The sequence below is a fragment of the Tenrec ecaudatus genome, chromosome 14, assembly GCF_050624435.1.
Source record: "Tenrec ecaudatus isolate mTenEca1 chromosome 14, mTenEca1.hap1, whole genome shotgun sequence".
Taxonomy (NCBI): Eukaryota; Metazoa; Chordata; class Mammalia; order Afrosoricida; family Tenrecidae; genus Tenrec; species Tenrec ecaudatus.
The window spans coordinates 69,415,210-69,435,699 of record NC_134543.1 but is presented as its reverse complement, the minus strand read 5'-3'; the positions used below and the strand labels follow the sequence as shown (position 1 = coordinate 69,435,699).

Below are 20,490 nucleotides of genomic sequence, written 5' to 3'. Positions count from 1 at the left end.
GTTGGTTGTGCCCCCACTGCTCTCTCCAGGAATAACTCTACCTCACTCTTTAGGAGGAAGATTCTTCCTTCGGTTCCTTCTAGAATTCTCATACCTAAGCAAGGCTTGGGTTTCCCCTGGCTATGAGTTGAAGTTCTCCTGTCAGTCGGTAAGGTAGCACGCAGAGAGCTATGTCAGTACTCTGAAGAAAGATTAATGAGAGGTTAGTCCTCTACTCTTGAGAGAAGGGTTACCTGATAAGGAGGTGCACTTCTAAGCCCGGTCGTTGCTTGTATTAAACTAATTACCTAGGCAGGACAGACTGTTGCTATTTGCATGCTTTGGGGTCCTGTTCTGTAGAGACCACCATTCCCATTAGCCCTGGACACCATTACGCTGACAAACACATTTTCCTTTTCCAACCGAGGTCTGATTGCTTCCCCAAAAACACCCACCCGAACTAGCTGAGGGAATGGATGCCTTCTTATTTTTGTTTTTCACCTGGGAAAGCACCAGTAAGATCCTTTTGACCTTAGACATCCTTATGGAGAAGAGAAAGGCTTCCCAGTTCACTGGGTCACACACTAAATAATTCCTTTTACAGGTCAGGTTTTATTTACCTTTCGAGGGGGGAAAGAATCCACCCCCTTCAAAAAATCACATAGTCAAAAAAGAATCAGGAACCTCTTTGATTCTCCAAAGAACCCGCCTACAGCTCCCTCCCCAAGGTCAATGCAACCACTCCCAGGTGAAACAATGGGTAAGAGAACCTTGGATCACTTTTGATCAGGCAGCCATATTTTGGAGCTGTGGCTCTGGTTCCACCGCAAACACAGTCACATGGTGTCCTGGTAACATCTGCCTCCTCGCGTTGCCCACTGCCCAGCTCTGGGCAGTCTTTAAAGAATGAGTCCGCCCCAAGTGTCTCTGAGCACGTGCAAGGCAACAGATATGCTGCCCTCTGCTGGTAAGCAACTCTACTGCAAATGTTGTACAAGAGGGGACCAACTGAGTTGGTTGACTGTGCCCCTGCTTCCAACCCCATTTCCTAGCAGCCTTGCAGAGAAATAACCCCTTAGATGTAAAGGTGGAGTTGTGTGTGCACCGAGAGTAAGAATGGAGTTGGGGTCGGGGGTCTCTAGGGCGGGATAAGCAGAAAGGAACCCCAGCCAGGGATATGTCACTATTAGAACCCACTATAGCTCACAGTGTTGACCTGTATATGTGCTTTGTCAAGGGAAATTTTCATTCAGTGCCCCCGTGACATTTGAGTTACTTAGTACTGAATGCATTCTGTGATGTATTCAGCAAATGCATTTCACTAATGCTTCCCTAATTCGCAGGGGCTGCTGTTTTACCAGTCACCATGATCCTTAATCAGTGGACTTGTATGGCATGTAGATGGTCTGTAAAAGTGCTTAATAAAAATCATTTAATTCTAAATTACAAGAGTGCACTTAACCCTAAAGATATTAAGACTGATTGTTTGATGTATTGCCATGAGTAGGTCGAAATTCAAAAATAAAAGCTTCCTGCACTTAAATCAAAGAGCACCAAGCTCATAGCCCCTCAGTGCAAGCACGCGCATCAGTGTCATGAAGCTGGGCTATGATAAACTCACCCATTTGGGGCTTTTAAACTGTAAATATGAAGTACTTGAATTTGATCAGTGATGAGATACATAAGTGAGTTTTTTCCGAGCAGAGTACTGTGTGTGACCTGATAGCCAGTTAAAAGCCTGTGGGGATCACCTGTCACTTATTTGCAGACTTAGTGAGGGTGGCAGTGGGACCAGCCGCTAGTGTCTGACAGGGCTGACGTGCAGTGCTAGTCTAGACTGAGCCCAGTAAAAGGGTACATTCTCACCGATTACCTTGTAGCCTTGGGTTTTCATTGTAGCAACATGCACACTCGCTTAAATTGTTCAGTACAACCCTCAGCACAATACCATGCCCCTGAGAAGCTTTCAAAATCTGTCTTGATGTTGAATCAAAATAAAATTGGGGCATATGTCTATTGAGCTTGAGAGAATTCCACTAATTTCTGTAGTTTAATGAGCATGACAAGATTGCATCTAAGATGTATATAATCTCTCTCTCTCTCTCTCTCTGGTTTCAGATGGTAGATATGCTTACCTCTTCATTCAAGATTGTTTTCAGCATGAGACGGGCCCTCCTGTGATTACAGGCCTTCCGCTAAGTGTTTAACTTGCCCGGAGGAAAGGTATCTCCTCTTTTCTTCTTCATCCTTCCACATGTGGAGTGATTTAACCTTGACTTTGGAAGCTTCTGTGAAACTGAAGCGTTTAGAGATATTCTGAGAAGAATGAAAAGTCCCAGAAATATCAGAGGCCCTGCAGAGAATGTAAGCATCTCATTGATGGCCAATCATAAAGTTGGCTAATAGGAAAACCAGCTTATTATGAATTATCTGTGCAGTACCTATTGGATGCAGTATGACATGGCAGGCACTGAAAAGCATAAGGAATAAATAGGATAGCCTGGATTCTGCAACAGCAGATCATGGTGTCCACAAAAACACCCGCCCGCTTAGATAATCATTGAAGGGTTTTTGCGTAGTGTCTAAGGTAGTTGTCTGTGGACATACTCTGAGATGTCGGCTGGATGCAGGAGGTTCGGTGGGGAGAGAGTATAAGGAAATGAGAGGGGTGAGACTTGTCAGAGGAAGACTTTAAGCTGCAATGCTGTTGAAGTAGAAGCCTCAGCTGATCCTGTGGAAAGCTCTGGCCGATGATGGTCTTTAAGATTTGTCTCAAATAAAGGCAAGAGGCCAGGTTCCTGGAACCTATGTTAACAAGTTGTTAGACTCCTAAAGGTCAACAAACAGACCTGGAACTATTTATAGGCTTTTCTTTTTTGTCATTGGTTTGTTATTGTTGTTGTCTTTTGTTGCTTTGTTTTGTTCTGTCTTGTTTTTGTGCTTATTATTGTCTCTGCACATCTATCTAGGTACGATAGGCAGGATAAAGACTCCACAAGAGAAAACACCGGACAGATGGTTCCATGGGGACATGAGAGAGGGAGAAGCAGGGGGAAAAGACAGGGGGTGTCAACTGACCCAGGGACAAGGGAACAACAAGTGATCTAAAATCTATGGCGAAGGAGAGTATAGGATGCCTGCTTGGACTTGTATCAAGGGCAGTGTAGCTGAGAGGAGTTACTGAAACCCGAATGAAAGCCAAACATGATAGTGGGACAAGAGGAAAGTAAAAAGAAATAGAGGAAAGACCTAGGAGGCCAAGGAGATTTATAGAGGTCTACATACAGTCATGTACATATGTAAATATATTTATAAATAATGATAGGGAAATAGATCTATGTACATATATTTATATGTTAAGTATTAAGCTAGCAGATGGACATTATCCCTCTACTCAAGTACTCCCTCAATGCAAGAACACTTTGTTCGAATAACCTGGCATTCCGTGATGGTCACCTTCATGACACGATCGCTGAAGACAAAATGGGTGCATTAGCAAATGTGGTGAAGAAAGCTGATGGTGCCCGGCTTTCAAAAGATACAACATCTGGGGTCTCAAAGGCTTGAAGATAAGCAGCCATCTAGCTGAGAAGCAACAAAGTCCACATGGAAGAAGCATACCAGCCTATGTAATCATGAAATATCAATGGCATCAGGTATCAAGCATCAACAACCCAGAACAAAAAATCATATCAATGTAAAGTGAAGAGTAGAGAAGCAAATCCCATCTGTAGACAATTGGGCATCCCCTTACAGAAGGGTCACAAGGAAGAGACAAGCCAGTCAGGGTGCAGTATAGCACCAATGAAACATACAACTATCATCTAATTCTTTAATGCTCACTCCCCTCACTATCATAACCCCAGTTCTACCTTACAAATCCAGCTAAACCAGAGCATGTACAGAGAAGAGCTGGAAACACACGGAATCCAGGACAGATAAAGCCTTCAGGACCAATAATGAGAGTAGCAATACCAGGAGGGTAAGGGGACGGTGGGGGGAGAAAGGGGGAACTCATCACAATGATCTACATGTAACCCCTCCTCCCAGGGGGGGGAGCAGACAACAGAAAAGTGGGTGAATGGAGATACCAGGCAGTGTAAGATAAGAAAAATTAATAATAATTTATAAATTATCCAGGGTTCATGAGGGAAGAAGGGGAGGGGAGGGGAGGGAGGGAAAAATGAGCTGATACCAAGGGTTCAAGTTGAAAGAAAATGCTTTGAAAATGATGATGGCAACATAAGTAAAAATGTGCTTGACACAATGGATGGATGGATTGTGATAAGAGCTGTATGGGCCCCCAATAAAATGATTTTACAAAATTGTTAGATGCAGTCTGCCTCCATGGACGGTCATAACTTTGGGTGAGGCAGTCCCCTTTGGCCCAGGGAAATTCCCAGAGAACTCTCTAGAGCCTTTAGAAGCAACACTGCTAGCAGTGGGTGGATGCATAGTTTGGTCTTAAAATGAGCTTTCTGGGTGGCTCACTATAGCATTCAATATAGCTAGGTTAGTCACATGCCTGGCCGATGGTCAAAGGGGAGTCGCTGGAAGCTTAACCCAAGTGGGGACCCTGCAAGTTGATGTTGGGCTTTCACTGTCATCCACAGCTTTCTGCAAATAGGGCGTTCAGAATTTATGCTTTAATATCTTACCCTCCTCCCCTGGTCTTGGATTTTATGGATTTTACAATCCAGGGACCACCCAGGCTGGTGTGCTTCTTCTTTGGGGACTTACCTGAAACCTCACTTAAGTGGCTACTTGGTTGAAGCAAACCTTTTAGACCCTGAGACACCATTCTTTCTAATAGTCAAGCACCATCTTATTTCTTCACCCCACTTTGCTACAAAAATAGCGAATTGTGGTATAGCCGTCTATTGGGGTTTATTTTCAGTCTTATTCTAATAGCTTTTCTGACAACCTGTTTGTCTATGCCTTTTGATTCTACCCTGTACTCTCGTCACTTCTCATAGCATGTCTATTCCTGGCCTAGTGGTTTCCACACTGAGCTGCTAAACACAAGGTCAGTGGTTTGGACCCACCACGTCACTCTAGGAGAAAGGTGAGCCTGTTTATGCCCTGAAGACTTATTGTCTTGAAAACCCAAAGGGGCAGCTCTACTCTATCCTAATATAGGGTCATTATGAGTCAGGAATCAGGCAGTGGCAGTGAATTTGGTTTCATTACTTTGTCCATACTTCTTCATTATCTCCTGGGTCTAGTTGTTGGACTGGTGGCCCAGAGGGGAGATGGGAGTTGAGCCTCAGAAGCAAGCAAATGCTACTGCATTCTATTCAGCCATGGTGGTGGGGCTGGGCAGAGGGGTGGGCAGGGAGGAGTGGGACCTCTCTACAGGCATAGCAGATTCGGGGAGATCTGGGTGTTCAAGGTTCTCAAGTGCAATGACCTAGGATGTCCTCATCTCAAAGCCCAAGACCTCACTTTCCCCCAGTCCAGCAGCTGATCTTGATATAGGACCCTTGACCACACTGAGGCATCAGCCTTCTGTGGACTTCTGTACCCTTACATTTAAGTCTTCCTTCTGATCCTCGGCATATTCTGCCCTCTAGCTATGGGAAATGCAAAAGTACGGTTTGTTTTGAAATGAGACCCTGTGATGTTCATATTTTGCCTTGCCCATCCATCCTCCCTGTGCTCTGAGTATCCTTCTTAAATGCAGACATGTCACTGTTTAACTCAAAATACCTCATAGGCAGCAGCATTCCCCAAAGTGGTTCTTTCATAAAATCAACCAGGATGCTGGTCCAAAAGCTCTTGGTTCCAGGCCCAACATCAGGAGCAAAGTCTCTGGGTGTGTGGCTTGAGGATTAGCATTTTGAAAATCTCCCTAAGTGATTCTTCTGCATACTACAGTTAAACAACCCTTGATTCACAGTCTAAGTGCAAACTCCTTGTAGCATGAGAGGCCCTTCAGAACCTGGAACTTTGGCCTATCTTCTCAGCTTCATCTCTACCACTCATGTGCCCATTTGAACTAAAAGCTGCACCCAGTAGCTACAGCACTTGTGTTTTGTTGAAACATGCCTGGCACACCTCACATTTGTGCTTCTTTATACAGTAGTCCCTTCTTTCCCTTTGACTGCTGAAGCCCTGCACCCCAAAACCCACCTCCTCCTCAAAGTCTTCCCTGATGATGCGCTTCCCTGTCTGCTCCCCCAGTACCGTGTCCATGACTCTATTAGCAACCCTTATCCCGGTCTGTTGCTCACAAATGTCTACCTCCCTGCTCCACCCAGAGCTCTCTGGGATGGGCCCCGGGTCTCGTTCATACTAGCTCAGAAGGTGCTCAGTAGATGGTGGCGGAGGGAACGAGTGAATGGGATAAGAACAATCCTAGGCCCAAACACCCAAGACCAGATCCACTGCCATCAAATGGATTTCTGTTCATGGTGACCCTACAGGACAGAGCAGAACTGCCCCAGGGGGCTTCAGGGCTGCCATCTTTACAGTCAGACTGTCGCGTCTTCCTCCCATGGAGCAGCTGGTGAGTGCCAGCCGCCAACCTTGCAGTTAGCCATGGAGTGCTCCCAGGCCTTCCAGACTCGACTCGCACTGTTTAATTGACATATGTAAGCCATGTACGTCACTTTAATTACCTCGACGTCACCTCAAAAGGAGTGGAGACAGTTCAAATGCATTGCAGTGATAAGGTTTTTATTTGACAATATATTCAAAGTATCATTTCAGGATATAAGAAATATAAAACTCAGTGAGCTATTTCATGTTGTTTGCTCTGGTTTTTTATACTGTCTTCAAAATCCATTATATTTTGCAGTTGCAGTACCCCTCCACACAGACTCACCGCATTTCAGAGGCTCAGTCGGCACATGTGGCTAGTGTATTCGACAGCACCGTTCTAGAGGATGGTGCTCTTATCTATATGCACGAGGTAAATGGGAGCACTTTCTCAGTGAAGAAGGACAGAGTCTAGTCTAGGGTTCGAACTTGGTGGTTACCGGCGTACACAGTTCTTGGCACTTGAGTTATACCAAGGCTGTGTTCATCTTGGTCTCCTCTCTGCACTGCACGCAGAAGTAAAGACACAGGTCTAACGCTGAGACCCCTGCACACAAGCTGTGGACAGCCACGCAGGCAGTGGGACTGTCAGGTGACATGGCAAGTCTGCTTCTCAACCGGGTGTATGCAGCTGAAATGTGCAACTAAACTACCTTTCCAGTCCACTGTTCTGACTTACAGTAGCAGTATGTATGGTTGCCAAGACTAAAAATCTTTGTGGGAGCACACTCTCATCTTTCTCCCAAGAAGAGGCTGGTGGGTTTGAACTTATGACCTTGAGGTAACGAACCATTGCCTAACCCACAGCACCACAGGCTGCCTTACTCTAGGGAACGTTAAGGGCATTTGAGAGAGAACACTACATTCTTTGGAGAGCAAGGCCACGCTTCCAATGCTGTAGCCAGGAAGACAAAAAGCTGCAGAAGTATAAATATGGTTCCTTTGTAGAGGCCTTGCTAAGGGTGAGCTCTGGGCACCCACGCCCTCTAGGGACACCATTCCATCTGAGGGAGGAGATACAAAAAATCTTAAGCAGGAAACAGAACAATTCCAAGGCATGAGCTGTTTGCCTTGCTCAGGCCTGTCTGCTGGCTCTATCTAACTCAGACTGATGTAAGTGTTTGCCAGGCCCAAGTTCCACTGTGTTGGGTCAGAAATAAAAAGGAGAATGAGCCTCTGTGTCCCTGCCCTGTACTCTGGTGACCTCAATTTAGAAGCTTGGTGCCAAATGGCACCAAGTGCAGGGTGTAGCTGAAAATTGGCTTGATGCTCTCAGCCAACTTGGTGGGCACTCTCTCAGTGGGCAGTAACCCAAAGCAGTCTTTTTCTTTGCTTCCCCCGCTACCTTCCAGAGAAATAGCCCTGTTTTTAATGAAAACAATCAGGTACACAAATTAGCATCAGAACCACGCTGGTTTCCTGGGAAACAAATGACCAAAATCCCAGTCTTAAAATATTTTCTTTGCAACCTAGAGAGCAAAGCCATGCATTTCATAAGGACACAAGCCTGAAGCGAAGAACTTCATCTCATATTAAGAAGCGTCATTGACCAAAGTCTGGGAGAGATGAAAAGTTCTATTTGAAGCACTCATGACAGGCTTACTGTATTTTCCTATACCTTGCTCCCAAACAACTCTTGCCCATTTGCCAATGCCTATTTTTACCAAAGTGAAACCTTCCCTCATCATTTATTGTTATAATAGTCCTTCCTGTGGACCTTGGCCTTCTTCAAATGCAAGCAGCTTGAAGATGAGTCAAGAATTTTTGCCATTATCTTGTAGAAATGAATCAGAATATTCTCCCTTTACCCATCAAAACCCACCCCTTGGAAACTATCTAAAAGAGAGGTTTTCCTAATAATAATGTACATTTCCATAAAAGTTCATAATTTAAAAAATACCCCCACGTACACTTCCTCAATTCAATTTCACAATGATGGAAGATTAAACAAGAAGTCTGGTCTTATCTGCCGCCCCTCCCCCCCCCCCACTTCAACAGGTCTTTATGGGGTGCTTTCTCTAGGAGCACTCTTTCATTGACAAACCAGTGCAGAAAGTCTTCTGTGTGTGTGACATTGTGGGACACACTGGGGAACACAGCTATCAGGTCATCATCCCTTTCCAGGAGGAACTAGCTTAGTCTTATGGGGAAATCGTACCCATACGTCCAAGAACAGTTTGTTCTAATAATGTGGCATTGTACGATACCTACCTTCCTGACACGATCAATAAAGCCAACATGGGTGCATAAGCAAATGTGGTGAAGAAGCAGATGGTGCCCGGCTAATAAAAGATATAGTGTCAGCTATAAAGGCCTTGTAGTCAAACAAGCAGTCATCAAGCAGGGAAGTAACAAAGCCCACATGGAGGAAGCACACCAGCCTGTGTGATCATGAGGTGTCAAACAGGAAGAGGTATCAGAAGTTCAAAAGCAAGCAACCAAATTGATGTGAAGGGGTGAGGATGCAGTGGAGACCCAAAACTCACTGGTAAGATAATTGGACAGCCCTCTCATATGGGCCACATGGAAGGGATGATAAATCCAGGGTATGGCATAGCATTGATGAAGCACATAACTATCCTCTGGTTCTTTAATAGTCCCTCCCTTTACTATTATGTTTTTTATTTGTTTTACCTCATTAAGCATGTTAGACCTGCGTCTGTTCATTTGTATAATTAAAATCATTGGATACATGAAAGCCAAGATAGATGACCCTTCAGAGACAGTAACAGGAGTAATGGTTCCCTGAGGGAACAGGAAGTAAGAGGGTGGAGCGTAAGGCGGAACTGATAGCACTGATGGCTGTATAACTACTCTCGAGGGGAGCAGACAACAGATTTGTATGTGAATGGATATGTTGGATGGTGGAAAATGTGGCAAAAATAAATAAATAAGGGTTCCTGGGGGTAGGATGGCGGAGGGAAGGGATAAAGGGGAGCTGATATCAAAGAGTTCATGAAGAAAGAAAATTCTTTGACAATTAACTATGGTGGCAAGTGTCCAATACTGCTTGATGTGATTGAACTATGGAGAGTTACACCATCTGTCAGAGCTCCCGCTAAAATGATTGAAAAAAGAAAAGTAGTGATGAAATTTGCCGTGAGGAAGGTACAGTCTTGAGTGATGCATTTAGAAGTAAAGTAAATGAGGTAATAAATAGAGAGGGAGAGCAGGGTGGGGTCCTGGTGATGCACTGGGTTATCCATTAGGGTACCGACTAGAAGGTCAGCAGTTCAAAGCCACCTGCCACTTGTGGGAAAAAGATGAGGCTTTCTACTTTCCTAAAGACTCACAGTCTTAGAAATCACCAGGGGCAGTTCTCCTCTGCCCTAAAGGGATGCCCAGTTAAAGTTGACCCCATGGCAGGACTTTGGAGTAGATGGTCTATTTGCTACAAATGCAGTCTGAGCTTTCCCTTTCCTTTGGTCTATGGCTACTCAGCGGCCACCCCCTTGTATTCCCCCTACTGGTTACCTTTGCCCTGATCAATTTATCTTTCTCTGAACTCAGGCTGACTGTGTGTCTCCTCTATAGAATTTCCATCCTAGCCCTGCCATCAGAAGCACCGAATCCTTCCCTTACTGTTTTTAAGTGTGATGGTTTCCGCTAATTTGTCTTTATCTGTTTCCCTCCTCTTCACCATTTCTACCAGCTACTGGATCCCTTCTGAGAAAGCTGTCCCACTCCACCCACATCTAGCCTAGCACTGAAAAACTTCCCAATGTTACCTTCTTATACCATCTTTGAAAGTTCTCAGCAATTCCTAAATTCTCCTGTCACATACTATAATACTTAAAGAAGAATAATTGTTATCGATTGAAAGTTAAGTAACCAAAGAAAAGAACTTGAAGATATTTTGATAAGTGAAAAATAAAGTGTATATCACATACTATAAAGAGGATAGGAAATCTATCAGAGGTAGTTTGGGGGGTGAGGTGAGGATTTTTACTAGACAGACAAGGAATGGGAGTAGAAGGAGGTTTCACAGAATACCTTTGATAATTTTCCATGTTTGAGCCAAGTTTTTACCAAGTTTTAAAATAAACAAATGACATCTTTAAGGAAATACCAGTCACTTTACCGCTGGGCAGGAGAGAGTGTTTTACTACCATCGTTAGTAAACAATGATTAAAAACTAATCCTTGAATAAAGTCCTGAAAGTGTGTGGGGAGGGGCTCTGGCAGCTTTCGTCACTCCACAAGCCTAGGGTTAGGTGTGTGCATGAGGGCACGGTTGCTTCCCTGCCTGCCTTCTACGCTATTAAGGAGACATTGAGCTGATGTCAACTCTGCCCCAAAGGTTCCGATGCTTTTTCGTAGGACTCAACAAATCACACTGAAATGGCTTCTTGCTCCTCTTAGTGTTGCAGGGATTCTGTGTGGCAATCTCTCCCTATTACTACTAAACATTTATTGAGTTCTAGTAGTATGAGAGAGAAAGCTCCTGACCCCTAGGCTTGTGTCGTGGAAGAAATCGGACACATAGAGCTGGCTATATCAGTACTTTCCGTTACCAGCTGATTGCTTTCAGACCATTGCCCAAATTACCTGTAATGCTGGGTCTTTCAGACGACCCGATTTATATGAAATACTCTCTGACCTGGACATCCTTCTGGGACAGGTTCTTTGTCATTGTGTTCCTTCTCAAAAGCGACATCATTCATTGCAGGTTTTAAACATAAAATTCTTCTGTGTTTACCTTGGGTTGCATGCAGGAAATTTATTGGGGGATGTTGTCAGTAACAGTTTGGGAGAGAACAAGATAGGCAGGATGACAGAGAAAGAGAAATTGAACTAGTTCAATCACAACAGAGATCTCAACTGATCCCCTGGAATGGCTCTTCAGCAGTGTCCAGAATTGAGACAAGGAGGTCACATCTTTCTACCCAGTGGATAGAGTGGACCAATCAGTGGACATGGACAATCCTAGGGAGAAGCTGCAGGCTTGGGTTAGGCAGATCCTTAGGTTGCAGAAAATGCCTGTATCCTTTGTGGATCTTCAGCAGGCAACAATCCTGGTAGCTGGGAAAATAAGTACTTTGGTCCTAAGAGAGGACCTAGGCAGTGCATCCAGCACATAACCCAACACATCAATGTGCACCAAACAAATGCATCAGAGTTCCGAAAGTCACAGAGAATATGATCATGCAGACTCTGATGGAGCCATGGCCTGGCTGAACATGTTAGGAAAGTTCTTAAAGCCATAATTGTCTGTGTAAGATTGCCTTCTGACTCTGAAATTGCCAGTTCAGTAAGCAAAAGGAGGCTGATTAAAAGTCATATCTATTGTAACACCCTCAGAGGTAGGGCCTCTCAGGGTCAGTTCAAAAGAAGCATTCTTGCTACAGATTCTTCCACATTTTTTTCCCATTTCTGTGTATTTCCTGAGCAGGTGGCCACTACCTGCGACTGATAATTATAGGCTTTCTGCAGGCTGCACTATGAAAGGAGCTTGTCTGTGGCGCCAGGGCTGACAGGAAGCACACAGCATATGTTTGACCCTATAAGCTGGGGGAAATGCTCCTTTTGTGATCGGCCATAGGGTTTTCAAGGCTGCTATACATGGCAAATGTTCACCAGGCTCAAGGACTGGAGGCCAACACAAACCCTTTTAAGAACTGAAAAGCAGCAGGTCCATTCACTGAGAGCCTTGCGGGTCTCACGCAACCTGTGGCTGAGAGCCATGCTGTGTGCTCCCCATTTGTAAAAAGCACGTGTTCTATAGCTTCCACCACTGAAAATATCTAATATTTCACCTTTCCTTTTCAATAATAATAATAATGGAGAAAATGCTACTCTGTACTTCGTAGATAAAAATTGATGTTTTAATCTCCGGTGAAACCATTCTCTTCTGGGAATGGAGCAAGGCAGCTGTTTTGACAATACCCAGGAAAAAGATATAGCAGTTCTGGACAGAGAGATAGAGAAAGCCCCGTTGAAACCACAAGAACAATTGAAACAAGGAATTGCCCTTGACTTATGCGATTATACTACCTTCCTCTCACTCACCTCCCAATTCATAGACACTGGTAGCTGCCAAACATGTTTATTCATTTGACTTAGTATTTACTGAACAACACACCTTTTTTGAATTAATGTTACTGTTCAAATGTTTTATTGAATGTTAACAGATAATATATAATAAGGCTTATAATTTAATTTTAGGTCAAAGAGGGATGATAGAAAGAAAATAGAGTCTTATCCAGATTACTTAATAGCATATGACAGCAATAATTTTGTACTTGCTGATTTCTATTAGGGCTACTTGAGAATATACTGAAAAATCACATACTCTTTATTTAATCATATGAGTACTTGGAAGTAGAGAAAATAAAACAGTAAAACTTTGGAAATCAGAGATTGTCTTTGAGGTTAGTGGGTACGCACTCACCTTTTACCAATGAGGAAAGAGACCCAGAGAGGGTGGATGAATGGGCCAGAGCCACCCCCCCACCCCCCCATCAAGACAAAGATCGCGGCCTCCTTATTCCCTGGCAGTCATCTTTCCACTGGAAGAAGAACAGCCAATATGCCCTGGTTGTTAGCCTTATGAGTACACGTCAGTGGCAAGCTAGAAACCCCAGTAGCACAGTGGTTATGCATTGGGCTGCTAATCGAAAGGTCAACACTTTACAGCCATCAGATGCTCCTTTAGAGAAACACGAGGCTTTCTCCTCTATTAAGAGTCACACAGCCTTGGAAACCCACAGGGGCTAGTCTACCCCGCCTACAGAGTTGCCCTCATGCCAGTGAGTTTAGGCATTGTGAAAAGAAAAAGCTTGGAAGCCTTTGACTAGATAGAGTTCAGGGTCTTTTCTTGTAACCCAAAGAAAGATGGAGTAAAGTGAATGTGAGACCCTGCTCCCCACTTGGCTTGAGGCTCACATGTAGCTGATTCTTTAGCGTGATTCTGATGGGGCATTTCTGGCTTTCACATCCCTCTGCCTGGAACCCTCCAGAACTTGGAGACAATTATGGCAGAATCACACAACAAGACTTCTAACGCCCCAATTTCTATTTTTCTCTCTCCAATTTCTATCACTCTAATTCCCACATAATGACTTGGATGCATTCTTCCACCAAGCAAAGTCCAAACACTGTGCTTTGCTAAGACAAAGCTGACCCTGCATACTTGTAGCATCCTAGTGCAGGGGAAAAGACAAGTGCAGAGATCTAATCATGACAGAGCGCATGCTGCTGCTGTGAAAAATCATTTCCATCTTTGGCAGGATAGTTGCAAGTAGTAGAGTTCTTCCAAAAAGCACCAAACTTGAAAGTATGCCTTACTTTTATTTCACATAACTTTTCCATGACTGCTACTTCCTACAGACATGAATGCATTTGCCATTTCTCCAGATGTCTTTAAAAGTTTAAAAAGGGGAAGGAAGCTGGGCATGAGAATCAGGCATCTCCTCTAGAATGGTGTACAGCTCATTGAACTAGCCCACCTGCTCTGCATTACAGAATGTTCTTCCATGATCATTTTCTAGCAACCTCTTTCTTTCAATGAGGATGTTGTAGATTTGTGTTGTCAAGGAGAAATGACAAGATCTACCAACGACTGACTGGCACAATAACAATTAAACACATGTGCAACTTGCAAACACAGCCTACATGTATCTTCTGACAGGCTGTAGCTCCCTTTTTTTGCTCATTCCTTCTTGCTAGAGTGTGCCAGACTTTTCATCATGGGAGAGGTTCTTGAGAGTCTTGTGGCTTATGAGACAGAATAGACATCTAAAATGCTTCTGCTGTGCCTGAACTGGGTGGAGTGTTGGGATTGTGCTATTTGGGCTGGTAACATGAGCCTAAGCAAGAAAGAAAGAGCCACTGGATGATACAGCTCTACCCTCCATCCTTCCCCACTCTGCTAGGGGCTTCTTTGGGGATAAATGAGGATGCACAAGATAGAATGCAGCTTTCTTCTACCTATTGAAGCCTTGGGCCAATTGCCCAGATTCTAGGCTTACATTGAACTCTTCAGTTACCCAGTATCTGTTTGAGTGCCTGACCCCTAGTTTTATAGGCTAATGAATTGTCTGTGTTCCTGGTCCTTTTCATCTAAGCATATACATGAGGTGCTGTAATACACAGGTATGAACATGGAGTCTGACGTCAGACTGTCAGCTCTGAAGCTTCCTGTGTCACCTTAGATGAGTTCCTCGTCTATAAATCCATCACCTCAATGAGTTGTTAAAATGATAAAATGAAATGAAATAGGATGATCAAATATGCCTGGCACATAGCACGTGCTCACTGAAGTTAGCTTCCATGATCGTGAGCTTGTTCCTGACTCAAAGACCCGGCGTGGGACCACGGGAAAGCAGACAAAGCAGTGGTAAGGGATGAAGTGCCAGGGTGGGGAGAGAGCCCATCCGACAAGCAGTGGAGAAGATGAGTCTAGGTAAGGTAAGAATCTACAGTAGTGGTGACAAAAGGAAAGTCAATAAAAAGACTGCAAAGGGGTGGGAGGTGGGGGGTGGCAGGAGTGTAGCGCAGCAAAAAAATCTGGGGAAACAGTTCAAGGCTTCTTGTCTGCTTCCTCCCTGGGAACAAAATGATCTCAGAATGTGGAAACTTGAGTTTTGGCAAGCATACATGGAAGTAGACCGTGTGTGTGTGTGTGTGTGTGTGTGTGTGTGTGAAGCATACATGGAAGTAGACCGTGTGTGTGTGTGTGTGAAGCATACATGGAAGTAGACCGTGTGTGTGTGAAGCATACATGGAAGTAGACCGTGTGTGTGTGTGAAGCATACATGGAAGTAGACCATGTGTGTGTGTGTGTATGTGTGTGTGAAGCATACATGGAAGTAGACCATGTGTGTGTGTGTGTGTGTGTGTGTGTGTGTGTGTGTGTGTGAGAAGTCACTGGGACATTCTTGTCTGCACTGTCCTTAGAAAACCATCGTCCTATGCTTGTACTTCCTGTCTAATTAGACCCGGGCGGCCATTTGCTGCCTGCCAGCCTCCCCTTTGCCCTCGCGCCCAAGTCTTTATCTAGAACAGGTGCCACCCTGGGCTGTGGCGGCGGCGGCTGCCGGCAAGGGCGCTCCGCTTGCAACATTCTCTGTTTGGTTGACACTATTTGGCTATTACTGCAAAGGAACAACCCGACAAATGAGTTTAAACTATTCACTTTTCAAATATTAGGTTAGGGCTATCTGAAGTTTGATCAAGATATGCTGGATAAGAAATCACTGCCCCTCCTAAAAATTTAGGTTATGATTCAAGTGTTCTTCTAAGAAGTATTTCAGAATGTTGACTGTATACATTACCCCAGTGCCCAGCAACCGTGGCATAACTACATTTCTACGGTCTTTTGTAATGAGAGATGTAAATGGGTGAAGCATGCGGCCATTCAGGAAGCACCGACCTTCCCCTGACCCTGGTAGTCCCTAAGGTGCCAACCTCGGTCTGACTTTCCCTTCATCCCCCAAATTGACAAGAGACTAGTCCTCACTTGCTGCACTTGCAGTTTTCACTGCCTCACCCATCATAATCACACTGGATCACATAATACTTAACTCTACACCTTCCCCGTGCAGCTAAAGTGACTCTTTGAAAGTTGTTATTATCTATAAGATCGCTAAATCCAGTGACCACATAACAATCCCATTAACTTTTTGACTTCTTTGTAGTAGGGTTGCTATGAGTCTGCATGAACTAGATGGCATTGAGTTTGGTTTTGGATTGGTAGTACAGGATACCTCTAAAATCCTCTCCTACAGAAATGCCCATGACCCTAGATTCCTTGTCACTCTGTGGATTCTGCTCTTTGAGCCTTCTTTGACTATATTCCTTCTTCCTCTTAAATGCAATTATTTTCAAAATAGATGCCCTCTTACTCCTCTCCTCCTTCCTACCAGTCTCTGTCTGGCTCTAACTAATTAATTGGGTAAGGAATGACCTCACACAGTGAGTTGTAGAAACAAGACATATTCCCATAGCCAAGTGTGTTTAGTCATGGGACTTTGACGAATATTGTACCAGGAATTCAGTGCAAGAGTTATTCCAAGCACCAAAGCAGGAGAAACAATGGGGCAATGGAGCACCATGTGTGGACGCAGCTTGGGACAGGGAAGAGGAATCAAGGGATTTGACCCAGAAGAATACCTGAGAGACTCTACTGCAGTTTCTAGGGCAACGCTCCTTGAAAAGCTCTTTCTGATACCGACTGTGTTCCTTAGCCTCTCTAAGGGGTCTAGACATCCTGTTTATACTTCCCCATTAACGTTCTTCTGTCACATTGGATGTAGTTCTATGTTTACTAGTCTATATCTACCTCTAGAGCATAAGATATAAAAAACAAAGATCATGTACATATATCTTTTTCACCATTGCTTTTCCCAACCCTAGTTCAGTGCATGTACAGAACCAAACCCAAACCAGACTCACTGCTATTGAGTTGATTCTGACTCATAGGGACTTTATGTGATTTCCAAGACTGTAAATTGCTATGAGCGTAAACAATCTCATCCTTCTTCCTAGGAGAGACTGGTGAGTTAGAACTGCTGACCTGTGGTTATCACTCCAACGGTTCCCTCAAAGCACCACCAGGGCTCCTTAGCAGGGGCTAAATGTATCTCTGTTGAAGAGCAAATAGGTGATTTTTATTTACTTTACAGTTTTATTAGCATATAATTCACATATCATACAATTCATTAACTCAGTAATATTAAGAAGAGTTGTACAATCATTACAATGATTCATTTTAGAACTATTTCTTCTTTATTGTACTCAATGTTATTAGCTCCCTATTTCTCCCCAACCTCCCCTGCCGTGCCCCAAGAAACCATTAACCCAGTTACTATCTTTATAGACTTACATGTCCTAAATTTCACATACAGAAAAAACATATAAAACAACAACAATGAAGTAAAACAGAGGAAAGCCTCAATCTAAAGGAAAGCGGAAAATATTAACAACTAGAACAAATTTTAAATGGGTCAAAAGGGCAATCAAATGATAAGATGTAAATCAAGTATTTGCAAAACATGGGAAGGAAATCACATGCAAATCAGAGTAAAAGTAGTATCAAGCACTTGCAATAATGTGATATTGTTAGAGGGGTCCAGGAAACTGTCATTCCGAGTTTTCTAGCAGTCAAAGCTAAGAGATGAAAGTAATCAGTTGTAAAATTTATGCCACCCATAAGATTTAGGAAGAACGGCTATCAGCTGGAGCGCAACACTCCCTTGTGTTGATTGAAAGAAAAATCACCATGATTCCTCACAAAGTGTTTTCAGGACGGGTCTTCCAGAGGCTATTGCTGACAATGCATCTCAATATAGGCTAAGAGCAAAGCATCAATTTAAAGTGCGTCTATGACAAGAAGATCAGGCAAATGGAGGAAGATGCTCCGAACTCTGGCTATCTCTCTTGATCCAAGTATAAAATTTAGAATATCTAGAACAAAATGTTTTCTGGGTAACATAAACATTCCTTGTTAGACCACCTAAAACAAGTTTTTTTAGATTATGTTTGGAAAGCACCACATATTTGAAGTATAGCCTTTGTGTTGTGGATTTGCATATGCATAAAATATTTTATTCTGTAAAGGGTTCTTCTAAGACATTTTTCAGTTAAGAAAACTGTCTAACCTGTTGCTGTGAGTCAATTCCAATTCACAACAACCCGAAGTACAACCGAACAAAGCACTGTCCCGTCCCACCCCACCCCTGTGCCGTCCTTACAGTAGAGCCCATTGTTGCACCCACTGTGTCAACCCATCTCATTGTGGAGTTCTCTCTCACTGACCCGCTAGTCAACCAAGCAGGACGACTAGAGCCTTCAGGAGCCAATGTTCCCTGATAACATGGCCAAAGTTCATTCCACAAAGTTTCACTATCCTCTCTTCTAAGGAGCATTCTGGCGGTATTTTTTTTAAAGACAAATCAGTTCTTGATCATATGTTATTTCTTGAAATAGTTGAACACTGACCGATTACTTCTGATACAGTGACTGTGTATTCACTCCATCATTGCTGTTTCTTGCATCACTCAATCTTCTGCCCATGGAATCCTTCAATATCGTCATTCCAGAATTGAGTTCTTTCTTCAGTTCTTTTAGCTTGAGAAATTCTCTTTGGTTTTCCAACTCCAGGTATTTGCATATTTCAAGAGTTTGGCCTTTTTTCTTCCTACCTGATGACATTGAGCTTCTGTAGCATCTCTTCCCACAGATGTAGTCAATTTGATTCTTCCTCTGGGGAAGTCCATGTGTATAGATACCATTCATGTTGTCGAAAAAAACGTTTTTGCAATGAATAACTTGATGGTCATGTGAAATTGCATTATCATGTAATATCTATTGTCATTTTTATCACCAAGACTATATTTTCCTCCTGTGGATCCTCCTACTTTGTTTAAACCTTTCACATTCCAATCACCAGTAATAGTCCATGCAACCTGATTGCATGTTTTATCAATTTCAGACAGCAGAAGTTTGCTGTAATTCTTCAATTTCTTCATCATTGGGCATAGTACTTGTTTATAAGTTTGAGTAGTCATCATATTAAATGGTCTCCCTTGTAGTTGTATGGGTATTATCTTATCCCAGACAACATTGTACAACATTTCAAGATTCGTCTTGAAATGTTCTTTTTGGCAGTAAATGCAATGCCATTCCCTTTCAGTTTGTCATTCTTGGTATTAAACAATTTTTTTAACAGCTACCGTCATAGAGTCTATCCCAACTCATATCGATCATATAAAAGGTTCCTAAAGCTTTGTGTATCTTTATAAGAGAAAACAGATTTATTTTTCTCCTAAGGAGTGGCTGGTGGGTTTGAACCATGACTTTTCAATTAGCAGTCCCAACAACCCCATTAATAAACTGTATTCTGCTATATCTGATTTAAATTGGCCAATGTCAGTCCATTTCAGCTCAATAAAGCCTAGAATATTGATATTTATACATTCCATTTCATTTTTTATTAAGTTCAATCTTTCTAGATTCTTACTTCACACATTCCATGTTCTGATGGTTAATGGGTCTGTATCTGTTTCTCTACCACCTGTCTGTCAGTTTGTCATACTGTAGTGACTTGCATGTTGCTGTGATGCTGAAAGTTATGTCACTAATATTTCAAAATCCAGCAGAGTCACCCAAGATGAACAGGTTTCAGTGGAGCTTCCAGATTAAGAACAGACAGTGAAGAAGGAAGAGACGTCCCACTTCTGAGTGATGAGCCACTGAAGATCTCATGAATAACAACAGGACAACAACATGAATGACAACAGCAGTTGTCAGATGTACTGCCAGAAGATAAGCTCCTCAGGTCAGAAGGCAGGCAGTCAGTCAAAAAAAAACCGAGGAGGAACTGTCTCCTCAAAGCAGTGTCAACCCTAATGACATAGACGAGTGGCCATAAGGACAAGAATGAACGCAAGCCTTTCGCTTGCAATGAGGCGCTGCTGAGAATGAAAAGGAGCAGTCGCATGCATCTCTTGATAATCAGCAAGTGCTTCAAGCACTTTCCACAAGCAAGATTGTGTCATCTGCACATTGTAAGTTGTTAATAGCCCTTTCCCCCAGTCCAGATACTGCATTCTTCTTCATAAAAATCCCTCTTATTGTCTTACACCAAATCAAGGGATCATGAGGGAGGGAGGTGGGGGTCAGGAGATGAGCTGATACCAAGGGCTCAAGTTGAAAGAAAATGTTTTGAAAATGATGATGGCAACATATGTACAAGTGTGCTTATGCATTAATTGTGATAACAGCTGTAAGAGCCCTCAATAAAATGATTTTTAAAATTCTGCTTCTCTGATGACTTCCTCAACATACGGATTGAATAAGTATGGTGACAGAATACAACTCTGACACACACTTTCACTGCCTTTAAACCATGCAGGATTTCCTGGTTCTGTTCAAACAACTGCCCCTTAATGCTCAGCGTGCTCATGAGCACAATGAAGTGGTCAGAAATCCCCATTCTTCTCAAGACTAGTCATAGTTTCTTATGATCTAC

At 43.2% G+C, this 20,490-nt stretch overlaps 1 long non-coding RNA gene across 1 annotated transcript in view; it reads left to right on the top strand.

Moving 5' to 3' along the window:
- LOC142426157 (uncharacterized) overlaps positions 1–20,194 on the top strand; it is a 64,347-nt gene extending 44,153 nt beyond the window's left edge. Inside the window, exons 3-4 of the long non-coding RNA XR_012779729.1 lie at positions 2,098–2,202; positions 19,616–20,194. This is a non-coding gene — a long non-coding RNA (uncharacterized LOC142426157). The remainder of the gene's footprint in view (positions 1–2,097; positions 2,203–19,615) is intronic.
- The last annotated feature ends 296 nt before the right edge of the window (positions 20,195–20,490 follow it).